This window comes from Thermobia domestica, chromosome 10, assembly GCF_964235325.1.
Source record: "Thermobia domestica chromosome 10, izTheDome1.hap1.1, whole genome shotgun sequence".
Taxonomy (NCBI): domain Eukaryota; kingdom Metazoa; phylum Arthropoda; class Insecta; order Zygentoma; family Lepismatidae; genus Thermobia; species Thermobia domestica.
Window position 1 is genome coordinate 263,440,379 of NC_137463.1, and position 19,658 is coordinate 263,460,036.

Here is a 19,658-nt window from a genome sequence, read left to right on the forward strand (position 1 = left end):
TACCCCGGACCTGACACCATCAGAGTATCATTTGTTTCAGTCTCTGCAATATGTTATGAATTGTTTAGATTAGTTTGAAGAGAAGTCTGCAAAAATTACGTTTTTTTTAAATTAGAAATAACAGTTGAACAAGAACGCCATTAAGATATTGCTGGAGCAATGGCAGAAGGTCGTCGAATAAAATTATGCATACGGACGTTATAATGTTATTTTTAAATGTCTTCTGATTTTTTACCTTCTAATAATGAATACTTTTTGAACAATCTGTTATTATCAAATACTAACTTACGTATACTTAATATTATTCTTATTTTTCCACGACAAAGTATACCATATTTGTTATTGATATTTGTTATTGTGTTAAGTTTCCTTATACTATTAATTTATTTATTGGGTGTCCTTTTCCAGCATTATTTTTACATAAGAGCGGATTTTAAAGCACAAATCGCTTTAAATAGAGCAATACTCGAGTTTTAGTTCAAGTTAAGCACATTCCTCAAGCAAAAAAAAAAAAAAAAAAAAAAAAAAAATGTATAATGGACGGTAATTATAACAGCAACAACAACAACGCAAATATTTCTTTATTCATTTCCACAAACTCTATAATTTTGACATTTCAAACTGAATGTCAATAAACAAACGAACTGTGCTACTTGTTAAGAAAATATTGCGGAATGATTTTATGTTACGACTCAGAGGATAATAGTTTGTTATTTAGAGTTTAGCGTCAATTTTAGCAGCGGGCCTATTTCAGACGGGGATCCACAATTCAATGTGAGATCCGAACCACATGAATTCCTACCGAGAGCTAAATTCTGGCCTACCGCTTTCGAGAGGATAATAATGGAATAATAATAATACGTAATGCTCTGTTTTCAGCTATGACAATTTACATTCACAACTCGTATAATATTTTCTGCTAATTCGATTTGAAAAGAAAACAGTTGATAAGGAGTTCTTCAGAGAAATGTTCTCAATCACCGGATAAGTAAGGAGAAAAAAAAACTATTTCAGAACTCGAATACACGAACACATAATTAAGAAGCCATTTACCCAAACTTATCGACTATTTCGTAAGCTACTTCAAATTTATTTTATGTAAAGTGATTTTCTGTTCCACACTAGGTTTTGTTTACTATCAGGTACGACTGAGTTTGTGGCAAATAATTAGAAATTAAATCTCTTTCAATATATAAACAATCTTTCACAAGTTTCATTTTTTTTTACGTTACAATAAGTAATGTAAAATTGGATGGATCTGTGAAACGATAGAGATTGCAGCTATCGTTAATAATATTAAAGCAATGACAATAACTTAAAGAATATAATTTTATGAAGAAAATTAATTAATTTATCTAATGGTCATATCTTCATAAGGCGCGTCTAAATTTACATGGAAGGATTTTAACTAGAAAACATTTTTCTGTGTAAATTCAAGGAACTGATTAGCGTAAGTGAATGATTAACACGTTGGATTTGCATTGAATTTGAAATCCCGGCATGCCCGAAATTTTTAACATGCTCCTCCAATTTGAATTACTTAATGTAATTAAGCAAGATCTTCTCCTGCGAAGAAGGTGATAAATGTTGGAATGATGGGAAGTTGGAGTAACGCCGTGAAATAGAGACAAAGATTCACAAACTTATTTCCTTCAATTGTTCGAAATTTGATATTTTCAGTTAATTTCAACATTTTTCTAACTGATATATGATCAATTTTTTTTCTTCTCACATGCAGTATGTATTGATATAATACTTTATATCCACAACGATCTTTGATGTCTTTGAAAGGTTACACTCATTGGACAACACACTCCAAACAATAGGGATTAAGATTAAAGAGAATATTTTTTCGACCAGCATTGCACATCAATAGCTTGTTTCACTGATAAATACGCGTACTAACTATATGAAAAGTTACGTGTAAGTTGGGTTGCATTTATTCAGGGGTTTGTACGAGGCGCATCCAGAAAGTAACTTCCCTACGTGTCCCATAGCTAGGAAACCGTATTTTCGGCAAAACGACTGCATGCACGTGAAAGAGTAAGATCCTAGCATTGCGCATGCGTCGGCGGAACTTCCCTAGTGCTCTCAGTAGTGTCCTCGCAGTAGTTGAAGATAGAAGTTGCTATTCCAGCTCCCGCCGTGTGTGAAGTGCGAGAAGTGCTAAAGTTTTTGAATGCACAGGTCATAGCACCGATTGAAATCCATCGTCAGCTGTGCCACCTCTATGGGCCTAACGTCATGAGTGAGCAGATGGTACGTTGCTAGTCTAGGCAATTTGCAGCAGGATGCTAAAAATGTGCATGATGAGAATCACAGTGGGAGGCGAACCGTCATCACAGACGACCTTGTGGACCTTCCTCGGGAATCACGCAGAATCGTCGCTTCACAATAACGGAATTTAGCGATCAGTTCCTGTAGATTTTCTGCTCCTTACTGCACACCATTGTCACAGAGCGCCTGTTGTTCAAGAAGTTGTGTGCCAGGTGAATGCCGAAGCCACTGACTCCAGAACACAAATCAAGAAGCATGGGGTCAATATTGTCTTTTTTTTTTTTCAACCATACAGCTGACGATGGATTTCAATCGGCGCTATGCTCTGTGCATTCAAAAACTTTATCACTGTTCACACGTCACACGCTGCGGGAACTCTAATAGGATTATCCATCTCAGTGGCGTCGAAAGTATTTTCTGCTGGGGGGCAAACTGCTATCTTGAAAATAGACGCGGGAATGTAACATAGGTAAGATAATATGAATATGTTCGTAATGTAACAATAATTGGATTTGGTTGAACATAATAATAATAATAATAATAATAATAATAATAATAATAATAATAATAATAATAATAATAATAATAATAATAATAATAATGTATGCAACTGTAAACCGTTTTGTAAGGGTAAAATTTACATCTACGAGAAGCTTCTAGGTTTACATCTTTAAGATTAATTAATCCAGTGTCAGTTTTGTGCTGGGTTTTGGTATGGTGCAGAAATTTTCAACGACTTAAATCACAGTTAAAAACGTATAGAATAGTAAAAATTGTAGTACTTACAATGGCTGCTTGTAAGTACAATTTTTTAACATTTTATATACATATTTTTTACCTGTGTTGGAAATGGCTATACGGACACTATTAAAGAACTTAAAGCTACTTAAATCACTTGGAAAGGAGGAAATTAAACATATATTTTAAAAAATAAGTTCTGGTGTTGCAGTACACTGTAATATGAAATTACTATTAGATCTACAAACTTTATTCGAACTACTAACTTTGTAGTACTTCGTAGTACAAAGTAACGTAAACATTAAAAAACAGGCTACATAATCAAGTAAAAAAAATAAGAAAACATATTTTTCTGCTTACTTGATTTCGAGCCAGAAATGGAAAGATAGAATTTTCACCAAAGACTTCATAAAATTTATGTAGAAAATTCAATACACTAATTATCCAGAGTTACTTCTACTTTTAATTGGCTACTACAATCACTTCACCTTTCTTCCTAATTTCATTATATTCACTTCACACTAATAAAGTACGACGCAATTGATAAGGAATAATTCAAATTTATATTGAATTTAAAGTGCTATTTTATAATATAAAGAATTAGTTACATAACGCTTAACATTTTCACTTACTTGATTCTAGATTTATTTCTTTTCAAAATTGACCAAAAGTGGCTTTCCTTTAGCTTGTCTTTGATATAAATTCTCTTACAATGATGTTTAAATCTAACTTTCAATCCTGTCGTTATGCACATACAACAACAGCAGATAAGACATTCTTTTCTGCATCATGGACGTCCTAAAATATATCTTTAAACGACGCAAAGAGCTGAATGATCTTTTGTAAGATGTTAAAGAAGCTCGCACAGTGAGAACAAGAGTCCCTAGGCGAACGACTTGGTCGAGAAGACTGCTAACAGTTGGGGTTTCAGCACTACTAGTTTTTAATATACTGGTAGTCATCAAAGTAGGTGAGCGCATAATCTATCCAGGTTAAAAATCCGACGCATTAACTTCCAATTCCTGCTGCAAATAATCTCTTGAGGAAAACTCACCACCACATACAGCTGCTTCACAAAGTATCTTCTCCAGTTTTATGAGTTGTTTGAGGCTTATCTGATTGAAACGATGCTGCACTTCATTCAGCAAGTAGACGATGATTTCGAAGTACTTTTTCAAAGATCTGATACAGGTTCTAAGGTAGCTGCTTTATAAGGATTATCAGTCTGTTCCAACCTAATTTTGTTCTCTTTATTCTTGATGAAGTGGCCAATTTTAAGTGTAATCTGTCTGTATTTTCCTTTGCTTCCTTATAGATGCTTCCAAATGCACTACCCGTTCGTAGGTTTCTCAGAGTATCTTTTAGAATCGCTGCTGTTCTTTTAGCTCCAGAAGCAGAAGATTCAGAATCTTGAAGCACTTACGCCAGTTGTTCGCAAGGTACAAAAGCATGTATACTGACTATCAAAGAAAACATCATTTCGAATTTGTTCATTCTTTTCAAGTACCCTGTCTGTACTACTTTTCGATCGTCCTTTAGACAAGTGCCACTTCTATTACTCATGATTTCTTCCAACGTGATTTGAATTAGTTTGTAGTTAGATTGGAATCTGATTCGAGATTTTCCCCTAACACACCCAACAAGGGATATATTTTTCCTTCTCACTACAAAGCTTAGCACTTAGCATATTGGTTGTATGAACACTAATTTAAATTTATAGAAAATATATTTAAATGTCTTGTTACGTATTTAAACTGCTATATTTTTTAAACTTGAAAATCTCGCTCGACGACTCCTTTCATATTCAGACCTATGATTACTTAAACAACAATTCTTAAAGAATTTACAGTGTTTTGAGAATGTACATCAATGGAAATAAATAGAATCTTCAATTTTTCCCCTAAATCTTTCTGTATAACATAGGGTCAGAAAAAGCGCTCTGTCCCATGTCTAAAAGAGAAATATGAATCTGGAACCGAGAATTTTTGCACATTGCCATAAAAAACAAAATTCAATTCATATCATCACTGTTGTGTGACTTTTTTAAATTCTGAAAGTGGGGAGGGGGAAACGACTATCTTGCCCATCCATGGAAATTTCAAGGGGGCAACTGCCCCCTTGGTCCCCCTTGTTCCGACGCCCCTGATCCATCTTCAACCACTGCCACGACGCTACTGAGAGCACTAGAGAAGTTCCCCTGGCGTACACGTCATGCTAGGACCTTACTTTCTCCCGTGCATGCAGTCACTTCATGCAAAATACAGTTTCCCAGCTATGGGATGCGTGGGAAAGTTACTTTCTGGATGCACTTCGTATTACCAACAAAGATATTGGAACGAACCTTATGGAGTTATGGAAGTTTCAAGTACTTTGGTGGCCAGGGACGTACGCAGGAATTTATTTCGGGAGGGGTCCAAAGCTTTTCGGGGGGGTCCGAACACAATTTCAGGCCAAAATTATATTAAAAATTGTAAAATTGCCCCTAAAAGTAGACTAAAATATTTAAAAAGTCCGGATTTCGGGGGGGGGGAGTCCGGACCCCCAGGACCCACCTCCTGCGTACGTCCCTGTTGGTGGCTGACTGTACAATGCAAAGGAGAAATATTATAAAATCCGAAGAAGTGTGATTTCAAATGTTCGAATTGTGTAATTCGGAAAATATTAATGGTTCAAATTAAAACTTTATGATGACATGTTAGTTCAAGTTGGAAGTGGAATCGTACTGAATACAACTTAAAATAGGAAAATGAAACTAATATAAAATTGCCTGAAAATGTATTGGAAAACGTATATGATATGTATTGGAAAATGTATATGTTATAGAAGAAATAAAAAAAGATAAATACTTCTATCTGTGGATAATTTTTAGAGAAGTAATTCTTGAAGTAAAGGAGAAATATAAAGCTTGAAAAATTCAACATTTTCAGCAAGTAATTTACAAATGATTATAGGATATTAAAAACGAGAGGAAAAGTATACAGTATTACGCTCAAAATTAATGGTTGTCACATACGGCGTGTGTATGTAGTAATAATTTCAGCTATAATGCTGCAATCCACATTAAAAAAAAAAAAAAAACGCGTAAACAAGCCGAAAGTAATGGGCTGTCATGTCTGCTTATGAAGAGTAACAAGAATCCTTTCCGCTCTTGTTCACATGAACATCAAATGGTTGCGATTCGTTAACAACGTGTTAATTCGTTTATACGCGGCCGCAACAAATTTCTCACTTTTCATACATGTACCGTATGTCCTTCTGTCACTGTATGTAATGCTTACAGAATGGGCGTAAAATACGTGAAAAAAAAAAGTGTCTGTTTCGTTTAAATCAAAACAACTCAAGCACCCACACTTCTGCGTTGCGTATTAATATGTTATGTTGCTTCTGAGAAGGGTTGGTTTAATGTATTTTAAGAGTACACACGGCAGAAGTTAAAGCTGACAGATTGCGCTAGGTGTGTTTACGAATATGTTACACGTATGTTAGCTTCTATTTAGTTTTTCTACTCAAACATAAGTGATACACATGAGGATGGTTATATGTATGGTGGTCTAGTTCGGACGAGAGAGCGTTTAATAGTTTAATATTTGCCAGAATACGTATGGTAGAAGTTAAATCAGACACATGATGCTTTAAGAGCTAGAACTATATATGCATATGTTACATATATGTTAGTTTTTATTTTTATTTAGGTTTTAGTAAAAAAAAGAAAGATAGAAGCAGTACGTGATACATATACATACATGATGTGAATAAATAGTACATGCCTCCTGTGTCCCAAATATATATACGTATTGTGTTTACCTTCCACGTTGGCATCCAAAGCGCATTTTTCTCACACCACCGCAGACTTCCACCACCCCCTTCCTCAATGTGTACACTCGGTTGAGTCGTAATAGATCGCCGTAGTGAAAGAGGTGAGCATTCTAACTCTCTGCCTACAAACCGAGAAGAGCATCAAACAAAATTTCGAGTCTCTGATAAACTTTGCTTTATAAACAGGGATATTAGATATAAAGCTCCTCTGGTAAAAAGTTTGGCATGAATAAAATTGTTCTTTGAAATGTTCACTTAAATTACATTTCCTGCACATAATACTTTGTAACAAGAAATACATCAAAAAGCGACCAGTAGAGTGCTCCTGTAATACAGCTATTGAACATGGTAAAACTTATATGGAGTTTCAGATACAGCATATTGATGACTTTACACTTAAACACGTAACAAAGGTCATCATCATAGTTATTTGCCATTATTGGCAAGTCACTTGCCTCAACTGAGAAACTTTCATCTCCATGATTTTCAGCTAACCTTTTCGTCTTCATGTAATATTTTTCTGTTTTAATATCGTCTATTAACTGTAGTCTCCTTCGCCTCCTCCCTCCTTTACCTGCCACCATAACCTCTACCACGTCCTCATGATACAGTTCCTTCTTAGCAAATGTTCCGACCAGTTTCTATCCTCATCTTAATAATATCTAAAATTGTTCTATTCTGACCCACTATTTCTAAGACCACTTCATTCGTTTACCGCTCGACCCAGCTAATTCCCTGCATTATTCTCGACATCCAGATTTCGAAAGCTTCCGCACGTTTTTCATCATTTTTGCGTAATGCCCATTTTCTGAACCATACAGTATAATACTCCACTCGAAGCACTAATAGCAAAAAATAATAGAATGTCGGAACTTCGTTGGTATACCGTTCAACTCTAGTGCGTGGTATCTCTGGTTCGATCGTAGCTCGCACCAAGTAAAACGAAACGAAATATTTCTGTTTAAATCCGCATGATTATGCCCTTTAGGCTAAGGAAGACAATGATTGAAGCGAGTGAATGGTTGTGGAAGAATTGGTGGAATGAGAATATAGGAAAAACAGGATTGGTGCAATGAGAAAGTAGGAAAAACAGGAATGGTGGAATGAGAAAGTAGGCAAAAGAGGATTGGTGGAATGAGAAAGTAGGAAAACAGGATTGGTGGAGTGAGAAAGTAGGAAAAACAGGATTGGTGGAATGAGAAAGTAGGAAAAACGGGATTGGTGGAATGAGAAAGTACGAGAAACAGGATTGGTGGAATGAGAAAATAGGAGAAACAGGATTGGTGGATTGAGAAAGTAGGAAAAAACAGGAGTACCCAGAGAAATGAGTACCACAGACACGATGTTGTCCACCACAAAATTACTTGGCTGAGAAGCGAACCAGGACACCACGCACCAGAGGCAATCACTCTACCACTGATTCATCGTGCCCTCAAGTAGACTTTTTGACGACAAACAGTGTGGACGAGGATATTCTTGGGGATCTCCCGTCTCCTCACACTTCCTTCCCTCATTCTCATAATCACCGTCTCTTTTGGCCTTTGTGAGACGTACAACCGAAAGACTTCATTCATTACACAATGTCGACAGAAACTTTAACAAGTTTTTACAAAGCAATATTTACAACATAATCTTGAGAAGTGCGGATCAGAAAATTCTTTCGGGGGTAAAGATGCCTATGGTTGACATTAGTTGACGTCAGTGCCTGAACCTGAGTAAGTTTTAGATTATTCCAAGACTATTTTCCGGACGGCTCGAATCCCATGTTGTGTAAATGGATACTTTGAAATTAAGAATGGGAAGTAGAGAATACGAATTTAATTTTCCGCTTATGAAAAAACGTATTTTTTTTTCACAACGTGTATTATACTATGCTCTATTGAGTGTTTTCACGACAGTTTCATTATTTGATCTTGGTAGCTCTAAAACTCTGCGATGAAAAATATTCGGAACGAAATTAAGTGTTCAAATTAACACTGGCGCATCTAGAATGTAAACTGAAAAAAATGAAATGAAATCTTTGAGTTTTACGTCCCACGCCTATGCCGGTTAGGCTAAAGGAGACGGTGATGATGAGTAATGAATGAAAATGGTGGAATGAAGAAAGTGGGAGGAAACGGGAGAACCCCGAGAAAACCCACGCACACTGTGTTTGTCCACCACAAAATTCAATTGGCGGGGGCTGGGATCGAACCCGGGACCCCAAGCACCAGAGGTGAACGCTCTACCACTGAGCCACCGCGGCCCCATGAATGTAAACTGAGTGGTAGTGGTAGCCAGAACCTAGACTATGATATATCATGAGTTTATTATAAACTTTCAAAAATATGTAAATAATAGCTTACATTATTTATGTAATTAAAAAAAATGGAGAGGCCTTTGCCCCCCGGCTACGTGCTACATCCATCACTGCAAATTAAAGTCATGCAAAGCTCCTTCGTGGCTAAGCGGTTAGCATACGTGCCTCCGGGTTCGATTCCCGGAGGGAGCTCATGTGGTTCGGATTCCACGTTAATCAGTAGGTTAACGTCTCATATAGCCTCAATGCTGAACGGGACGCTAAATTCAACTCAAAGTCATGCAATCTTTCCCTTAAGGATAAAGAATATGAACAATTGCTGAAAGTGAATCAATATGGAAGAATATGTTTTAATGATGATGCGGGAGGAAACGGATGAACACTAAGAACATGGTGCAGGATCAAACAAGGATTTGTACCAGACGATTTGTCAGCGATCTACGATCAGAAAGTCAGTTCTCCCTAGTAGGGTGACAAAGTGACACTTATAAAATTGTGCTGTCAGTACATACTCGTATAACGGAAGCCATTTTTTTTAAATTTTCTTTTTACAATAAATAGCCAGAGTTATTACCTCTCTCGAGTTCATTAGTGTTCCTGTTCGAATCCATTAACATCGTAACACGAAAAGTCATCTTTAAAATTGCTATCTGCATTCCATATACAGTATGTAAGAGAATTTTTAAGTTGTGTTTTCTGCTACACTGAGAAAAAAAATGTTGGTGGCGTGCTTAAAAAGATAGGTTAAATGCGTAATTCCTGTAGTTTTTGGACTTAACGTACAGCAGACGTACAACTGAAAACGCATACTTTATAATATTTTCTATATAAGTGTTCCATCTATACGTATTTTCCGTATGAAACAATGTAGGTGGTCAGGATCTCATATACAAATGGACGTATATAACATACAGCTGACGAAGGTAACAATTGTATATGCATGTGATATACGGAAAACTGTTAGATGTCAGACATTCTGCAACGGCATGATGTAACATCTAAGGGCAGCGCCTATGTAACATACGGATAACGTATGCTCCATACTGATTTCTATAATAAGCAAGAGGATACCGTATATTTGTACACTCCGCATCAAAAAAATTGCGACACCTAACGCCGTGCAACTAGGCCACCCAATATACACCTTCTTATCCCATAATCGTGTCTGGTAGAGAGACTCCCTCCCTCTCCTCCTTTCTTCTCTCCCATACTAAAATTAGCTAACAACATGAACGCAATTCTAATTTAAAACTACACATATATTATTATCGATAAAATGAAATAACAAAACCGAGGCGAAACAAGATTCATAACTTAATTTAGGGAGAAACTGAAACACACACAATAAAAAATTGAAACCAATGAATGTCTATTCCACAGAGGTTCAGAAATGAGGCAGAGAGAGAGAGAGAGAGAGAGAGAGAGAGAGAGAGAGAGAGAGAGAGAGAGACGAGGCGAGAGAGGAAGAAAAAGAAAAGGGAAAACAGATAAAAATGTGGAATTTTAAACTTAACAAGAAAAGAACCTAACATTATAGAGTTCTGTTACCTTACATAGAAATAACGTTTACTTTTGTATTTTTTTTCAGGACTGTTCGAATATATAGAGGATGCTTGAAATATTCACTGTCTCTTTCATAAAGGATAGCATATTCAATTTCCAGTAGAATTGTAGATCTCACAGACACATTTAAGATAATGTCAACAGTTTAACACACATGCTTTGTTTCTGCGTGGTTCGGTTGTAAATTCGGTAGTGTTCATTCGACGTACTGATGCAAACTACATTCTAATAAACCCAGTAGGTAGCGTAGGTCATATCTTCCACTCCAGACTACTAATGCAAAGTGAAAAAAAAGAAAAAGAAAAAGGAAGAAAGAAAGAAAGATAGAATTGAATGTTTGCTTTTTTGCTGGTAAATTTTTATCAGAAATATCCTATATTAAAAGTCCAAACCGTATCATAATACAAAGTTACAAATGTTCAAATGGAAAATTAGATGTTCCTTATAGATGTAGCATACCTTGCATGTTTCAAATTTCAACGTGAATAAATCACATTGAATTATAAGATGGAAACAAATTTGTGTCGAACTAGTATAAATAAAATTTTGTTTTCAAATAACCAAAGAGGTTACCATTTTCTAGTCTTTTCCGAAGACTTATCTGTACCGAACATCCAGCATCACTTCCATTTCTTGCAAATATAACGTTGTAATTTGCACAAAGAGAATGAACACGCTAAAGCTAAAACGGATCATAGTGTCAGTCGGATGATGTAGGTTAGCTTATGGACCACCACTGGATCGAGGATTTAAACCCATAGTGACCAGGTAATTCGACTGAGACTCGGTAACCCAGATGATAAAAAACATATTTTGCTTATTCTCTTGCGTTTAAACAGTATTTCTTTCAGAGATGACCAGGACTGGAGATGTTATGTCCAGAGCACGAAAAACTCGACGGTGAAGTTGGCAGTTAATTACCGTCCTCTTGCTCCGTTTTAACTTTCGAACACGCACACGCAGATAAAGTGCATGTGTACGTCAGAGAGAGGAGGAGAAGTGAAAGATGTAACGATAGGATAGGGAAACGTCAAGAAACAGAGAGAGAGAGAGAGAGAGACGAATATAAATATGAAACATACTTATCATTACAGTGTGTGATGAACAACATACACACACTGTTTATTCGAATTCTAGCCAGTCATGCTTTGTAATTTCTCCAACAGAAGATAAATCTCTGTTTGCAGCCATTATTTTATGCGAAAAAGTTATACTACCTGGTGGGGAATCGAACCCGAATTTTCTCATTGGAAGTCTGGTACTTTACCACTACACCACCGATTGCTTTACCCAAACTTTGTTAAACAAATGTTGTAATATTTCTTTCTGAGAACGATAACACGAAAAGTGTTTACTGCAGGTTAATGAAGTGTTTCGAATGTCCTGGCAAATCCCTTCCCCTTTCCCAATTAACATTCGTAAATCGTTTCTATCATGATAAAGGTGTTTGCTTCCACATTCTTAAGCATTGCACGTATAATATGAGAAATCGATTCTTCACTATCACTTTGTAAAAAATACAAGGTTGGCATGAACAGGATTTGAACCCATGCTAGACACCTGTATCAATTGTAACACCATTACGTTACCGCTACACTACCATGCCACCTGAAGCTAGAACGCAAATAATACTTACTTTAGACTTGATCTTTGGAACGATCAATCTTCTTCCTGTAAGTTTATTTGCACCTAATTGCACGAAGAAATTCATTTATTCGACGACCTAGAGAGAAATTAGTGCCCACTAATAAAGGAAACCACATTCAATCCAGGAAAAAATACAGAAATAAAAACATATTATGCAGTAATTTCACCGTGCAAATTCAAAATTACGCCAATAATAATAATAATAATAATAATAATAATAATAATAATAATAATAATAATAATAATAATAATAATAATAATAATAATAATAATAATAATAATAATAACAATAATAATAATAACCTATATTGTAAAATTGAAAGGGACTGTGACTTATAGTCTCTTGAACCACCCGACCGATCTCGATCAAATATTCAACATTGATAATGTTCCTACCAGGGAGTATTTTTATTTATTCGTTTTGATGGTGTTACTTAGGGCAGGGGGAGGATGGAAAAATAAAAAAATAAAGAAAACGTAATAAGTCTTGAATCAAACGACCGACGTGGATGAAATTTTCAACATAGATTACGTTTGTGGAGTGGAATGCTTTTAATCATTTCAGTTTGATGGTGGAATGTAGGGAAGGGGAGGATGGGGAAGGAACGATCAAGCTTCTTCCTGTAAGTTTATTTGCACCTAAGTGCACAAAGAAATTAATTTATTCGACGACCTGGGAGAAATTAGTGCCACTAATAAAGGAAACAACATACAATCCAGGAAAAATTACGGAAATAAAAACATATTATGAATTAATGTCACCGTGTAAGTTCAAAAGTATGTCAATAATAATAATAATAATAATAATAATAATAATAATAATAATAATAATAATAATAATAATAATAATAATTATTATTATTATTATTATTATTATTATTATTATTAGCATCAATTGGCCGCTTTGCTGGGCTAAATTGAGAAAAAATAATAATATGCTCCGTTATTCAGTCACTTTTTAATATTACTAAAGCGCTCTTTGATATCGGTCATTTTCGATCCCCTCCTCTTTCCATGCTGCGGAGCACGGCATCTTCAGTGCCATTGTTCTTCTCAGCCACCCGGAAAACTATGAATTCTACAATGATATTGGTTATTTTGATCATTTTTATATGTCTTCCTCTCTTCCATGTTGCGGGCTGAATTTGGATTTAAACGGCATCAGATGTGTCACTGTTCATCTCTGCGACTACAAAAATTATAGATTCGATATTAATATCGGCCATTTTTCGTTATCTTTTAAATGTTGCTATCCTTCCAATCTCAATTAGTTACACCTAGTTGCACCATCAAAATGATCTGAGGAATCCATCTCGGGTTCGTACTTCATCTAGGTTGAAAATTTTATCGAGATTGGTACGGTGGTTCAATACTTATTAAAATTGATATATATATATATATATATATATATATATATATATATATATATATATATATATATATATATATATATATATATATATATATATATCCCTTTCGCATTTCCCTTCTCTAATTTCTAGCATCAAAGTGATATGATGAAAACCACTCCAGGATCGAACTTCAGCCATGTTGAAAATTTGATGATCTGTTCGGTTGTTCAAGACTTATTAACTCATTAACACAGTCACTTTTATTTTAATTTAAATTGATTTTTGTATATCTTCCCGTCCTCCCCTTCCCTACATTCCACCATCAAACTGAAATGATTAAAAGCATTCCACTCCACAAACGTAATCTATATTGAAAATTCCATCCACGTCGGTCGTTTGATTCAAGACTTATTACGTTTTCTTCATTTTTTTATTTTTCCATCCTCCCCCTGCCCTAAGTAACACCATCAAAACGAATAAATAAAAATACTCCCTGGTAGGAACATTATCAATGTTGAATATTTGATCGAGATCGGTCGGGTGGTTCAAGAGACTATAAGTCACAGTCCCTTTCAATTTTACAATATAGGTTATTATTATTATTGTTATTATTATTATTATTATTATTATTATTATTATTATTATTTTATTATTATTATTATTATTATTATTATTATTATTATTATTATTATTATTATTGGCGTAATTTTGAATTTGCACGGTGAAATTACTGCATAATATGTTTTTATTTCTGTATTTTTTCCTGGATTGAATGTGGTTTCCTTTATTAGTGGGCACTAATTTCTCTCTAGGTCGTCGAATAAATGAATTTCTTCGTGCAATTAGGTGCAAATAAACTTACAGGAAGAAGATTGATCGTTCCAAAGATCAAGTCTAAAGTAAGTATTATTTGCGTTCTAGCTTCAGGTGGCATGGTAGTGTAGCGGTAACGTAATGGTGTTACAATTGATACAGGTGTCTAGCATGGGTTCAAATCCTGTTCATGCCAACCTTGTATTTTTTACAAAGTGATAGTGAAGAATCGATTTCTCATATTATACGTGTAATGCTTAAGAATGTGGAAGCAAACACCTTTATCATGATAGAAACGATTTACGAATGTTAATTGGGAAAGGGGAAGGGATTTGCCAGGACATTCGAAACACTTCATTAACCTGCAGTAAACACTTTTCGTGTTATCGTTCTCAGAAAGAAATATTACAACATTTGTTTAACAAAGTTTGGGTAAAGCAATCGGTGGTGTAGTGGTAAAGTACCAGACTTCCAATGAGAAAATTCGGGTTCGATTCCCCACCAGGTAGTATAACTTTTTCGCATAAAATAATGGCTGCAAACAGAGATTTATCTTCTGTTGGAGAAATTACAAAGCATGACTGGCTAGAATTCGAATAAACAGTGTGTGTATGTTGTTCATCACACACTGTAATGATAAGTATGTTTCATATTTATATTCGTCTCTCTCTCTCTCTCTCTCTGTTTCTTGACGTTTCCCTATCCTATCGTTACATCTTTCACTTCTCCTCCTCTCTCTGACGTACACATGCACTTTATCTGCGTGTGCGTGTTCGAAAGTTAAAACGGAGCAAGAGGACGGTAATTAACTGCCAACTTCACCGTCGAGTTTTTCGTGCTCTGGACATAACATCTCCAGTCCTGGTCATCTCTGAAAGAAATACTGTTTAAACGCAAGAGAATAAGCAAAATATGTTTTTTATCATCTGGGTTACCGAGTCTCAGTCGAATTACCTGGTCACTATGGGTTTAAATCCTCGATCCAGTGGTGGTCCATAAGCTAATCTACATCATCCGACTGACACTATGATCCGTTTTAGCTTTAGCGTGTTCATTCTCTTTGTGCAAATTACAACGTTATATTTGCAAGAAATGGAAGTGATGCTGGATGTTCGGTACAGATAAGTCTTCGGAAAAGACTAGAAAATGGTAACCTCTTTGGTTATTTGAAAACAAAATTTTATTTATACTAGTTCGACACAAATTTGTTTCCATCTTATAATTCAATGTGATTTATTCACGTTGAAATTTGAAACATGCAAGGTATGCTACATCTATAAGGAACATCTAATTTTCCATTTGAACATTTGTAACTTTGTATTATGATACGGTTTGGACTTTTAATATAGGATATTTCTGATAAAAATTTACCAGCAAAAAAGCAAACATTCAATTCTATCTTTCTTTCTTTCTTCCTTTTTCTTTTTCTTTTTTTTCACTTTGCATTAGTAGTCTGGAGTGGAAGATATGACCTACGCTACCTACTGGGTTTATTAGAATGTAGTTTGCATCAGTACGTCGAATGAACACTACCGAATTTACAACCGAACCACGCAGAAACAAAGCATGTGTGTTAAACTGTTGACATTATCTTAAACGTGTCTGTGAGATCTACAATTCTACTGGAAATTGAATATGCTATCCTTTATGAAAGAGACAGTGAATATTTCAAGCATCCTCTATATATTCGAACAGTCCTGAAAAAAATACAAAAGTAAACGTTATTTCTATGTAAGGTAACAGAACTCTATAATGTTAGGTTCTTTTCTTGTTAAGTTTAAAATTCCACATTTTTATCTGTTTTCCCTTTTCTTTTTCTTCCTCTCTCGCCTCGTCTCTCTCTCTCTCTCTCTTTCTCTCTCTCTGCCTCATTTCTGAACCTTTGTGTAATAGACATTCATTGGTTTCAATATTTTATTGTGTGTGTTTCAGTTTCTCCCTAAATTAAGTTATAAATCTTGTTCGCCTCGGTTTTGTTATTTCATTTTATCGATACTAATACATGTGTAGTTTTAAATTAGAATTGCGTTCATGTTGTTAGCTAATTTTAGTATGGGAGAGAAGAAAGAAGGAGAGGGAGGGAGTCTCTCTACCAGACACGATTATGGGATAAGAAGGTGTATATTGGGTGGCCTAGTTGCACGGCGTTAGGTGTCGCAATTTTTTTGATGCGGAGTGTACAATATACCGCTGTCCGGAGAACGGATTTTTCTCTGTGAACGCCTTCCTAGAGCAACTGTCTTCGCTGAGATCTTTAACGAGTCAATTCGTTAACATTGTCACGGAAAACGGTGACTATTGATACTCCATATCACTTACATGTAAGCGAATTTTTGAAGTGTGCTCTAGAACGATTATCTCGACTTAAAGCCTGAGACATCTTGGCATTTCAGGTAAACGAATAAAACGCAAGCTCTGACGCGACGTTGCCGAGTGCTAAGGGTTGTGGCTATGGCTAAGCAGACGAACTACAGCGCGTTCAGGTGGCAGAGGATAGACGTGGATGTGTACAAAATAAACGTGGCAATAACGCTGGCCTCTCATTTGCTAGCAGCATTTAAAGGGAACTTGGAGCGCCGCCTTCAAATGCCAAGATGTTAGTCACGCCGTTTAGTTCGTTAATGAAACCATTCCGTTGTCAATTCGTTAACATCATAACGAGTAACGTCAACTTCAACGGTGGCTACCTGCCTCACATATCACATTTCCCATACAAGTGGAGAGAGAAGGACGATTCTAGCCACCATCCTTCGTAGGAAGGCCAATTGGATTGGACATATCTTGAGAAGAAATTGTCTTCTTCATACCACCATAGAAGGAACGATGGAAGGAAAGCGAGGAATAGGAAGAAGAACACAAGGAGGAAGATGGAGAAGATAAAATGGACAGAAAGAGTAACAAATGAGGATGTTTTAAAATGGACAGGAGGGAAGAAGTCACTTCTAGCCAGCATCCTTCGTAGGAAGGCCAATTGGATTGGACACATCTTGAGAAGAAATTGTCTTCTTCATACCTCCATAGAAGGAACGATGGAAGGAAAGCGAGGAATAGGAAGAAGAACACAAGGAGGAAGATGGAGAAGATAAAATGGACAGAAAGAGTAACAAATGAGGATGTTTTAAAATGGAAAGGAGGGAAGAAGTCACTTCTAGCCAGCATCCTTCGTAGGAAGGCCAATTGGATTGGACACATCTTGAGAAGAAATTGTCTTCTTCATACCGCCATAGAAGGAACGATAGAAGGAAAGCGAGGAATAGGAAGAAGAACACAAGGAGGAAGATGGAGAAGATAAAATGGACAGAAAGAGTAACAAATGAGGATGTTTTAAAATGGACAGGAGGGAAGAAGTCACTTCTAGCCAGCATCCTTCGTAGGAAGGCCAATTGGATTGGACACATCTTGCGAAGAAATTGTTTTTTTCATACCACCATAGAAGGAACGATGGAAGGAAAGCGAGGAATAGGAAGAAGAACACAAGGAAGAAGATGGAGAAGATAAAATGGACAGAAAGAGTAACAAATGAGGATGTTTTAAAATGGACAGGAGGGAAGAAGTCACTTGTAGCCAGCATCCTTCGTAGGAAGGCCAATTGGATTGGTCATATCTTGCGAAGAAATTGTCTTCTTCATACTGCCATAGAAGATAAGATATGAAGATATGAAGGAAAGATAGAAGAAAAGTTAGGAATAGGAAGAAGAAGAACACAAGTGATCAATAGTTTGAAAAATAGAAGAAAATATTGGGAATTAAAAGAGGAAACTGGAAATCAAAAACTATGGAAGAAAAATTTCCATGCCCAAACTGAAAATTAAGAAGAAGAGGAAGAAGAAGAGAAAGAAAACCTTCGTTAGTCCCAGGACCTTGCAAAAGGCGCAATACTTAATATTAATAATCACAGTTTGGTACATCTCTAATAAATCTACAATATATTCAACTATGTTGCACTTTTTTCAGGATGGCTAGCAAGTTTCGAGGCATTGTCTAAATATATCAGACGAACTTGTGAAATGTATACCAAGGTGCCTTCTAGCCTTGGAGTTTGTTACGTAGAATAAATTTGAAATATGAGATGTCTCAGTATCGGCAGAACAAGGTAATTATTAACAATGGGTTTTCTAGATCCTCACATGTTGAACAGAATTCAGAGAAACATGGTGAAGAAGTACGTTGAGAGCATATGAAATGTACAGAGCATTGTTTATGTTAAGATAAACTGTTGTTCACAAGTCCTCCTTTAGTTACAATACGTTGTGATCACCTTGTAGGAACACAAGTGCAAAATTGAGCTGAGCGAGAGAATTCTGCTTATATCACCGTGCAAAATTTGCTTACAGTATCTGAAACTTCAACTGTCAATTCGACAAGGCACAGTGAAAAGCAGTCAATCAGGTAATGCTAAATGTGCGAAAGAACTTCTTGACCACTGTTTCTTCTCAAGGCCATCAATCACATCTTCAGAAATACCTTCGCCATCACTATAATTAACCTAAAAAGCTTCTTCATGGACATCAAACAGGACAGCTAGAGGCTGCGGTACCTCAGTGGTAGAATGCTCACCTCTGGTGCGTGTGGTCCATGGTTAGATCTCAGATCTCGCTAAGTAGACCTTATGGTAGACAAACACCATGTCCTGGGATTTTCTCAGAGTTTTCTCGTTTCTTCCCATTTTCTTCATCTCACAATTCCATTCGTTACCGTCTCTCTTAACTTCAGTGCATCATCGTGGGACATTTAACAAGAAAGGACAGTGCTAATCTGTTCAGAAAGAAATGGGTACATGTTCAACCTGTTTGCGCTATGTCTACGGGACAATTTTTTATTACTATTTCACAAGGAGGAAACCGCCTATAATCATTTTGTTTTAAAACGTTATACATTGTACTTACTATTAACGTGTAAGGGTTGTTCATTCTATCTCGAATAGTCCTGGAGAAATTAATGTTAACGTATGAAGCAATTGTTGAGCCACTATTCTCAAAGATGATATTATCATAACTATCTCACTTTATTGGACGACCATTATCATCGTGTAGAATATGGTTAATTTAGGTCACACTGTCTTTAGCAAAAAAAAAAAAAATGCCTTAAACAAATGTATAAATTGCACTTAATTAAATCAGTTGTAGTGTACAGAATTTTTGAATTTTGAGTAT

The 19,658-nt window shown here is 35.8% G+C and overlaps 1 protein-coding gene across 1 annotated transcript in view; it reads right to left on the minus strand.

The window, feature by feature from the left end:
• Nucleotides 1-19,658, minus strand: part of LOC145663184 (pyrokinin-1 receptor-like) — a 491,125-nt gene that overhangs the window by 281,373 nt on the left and 190,094 nt on the right. The window lies entirely within an intron of this gene.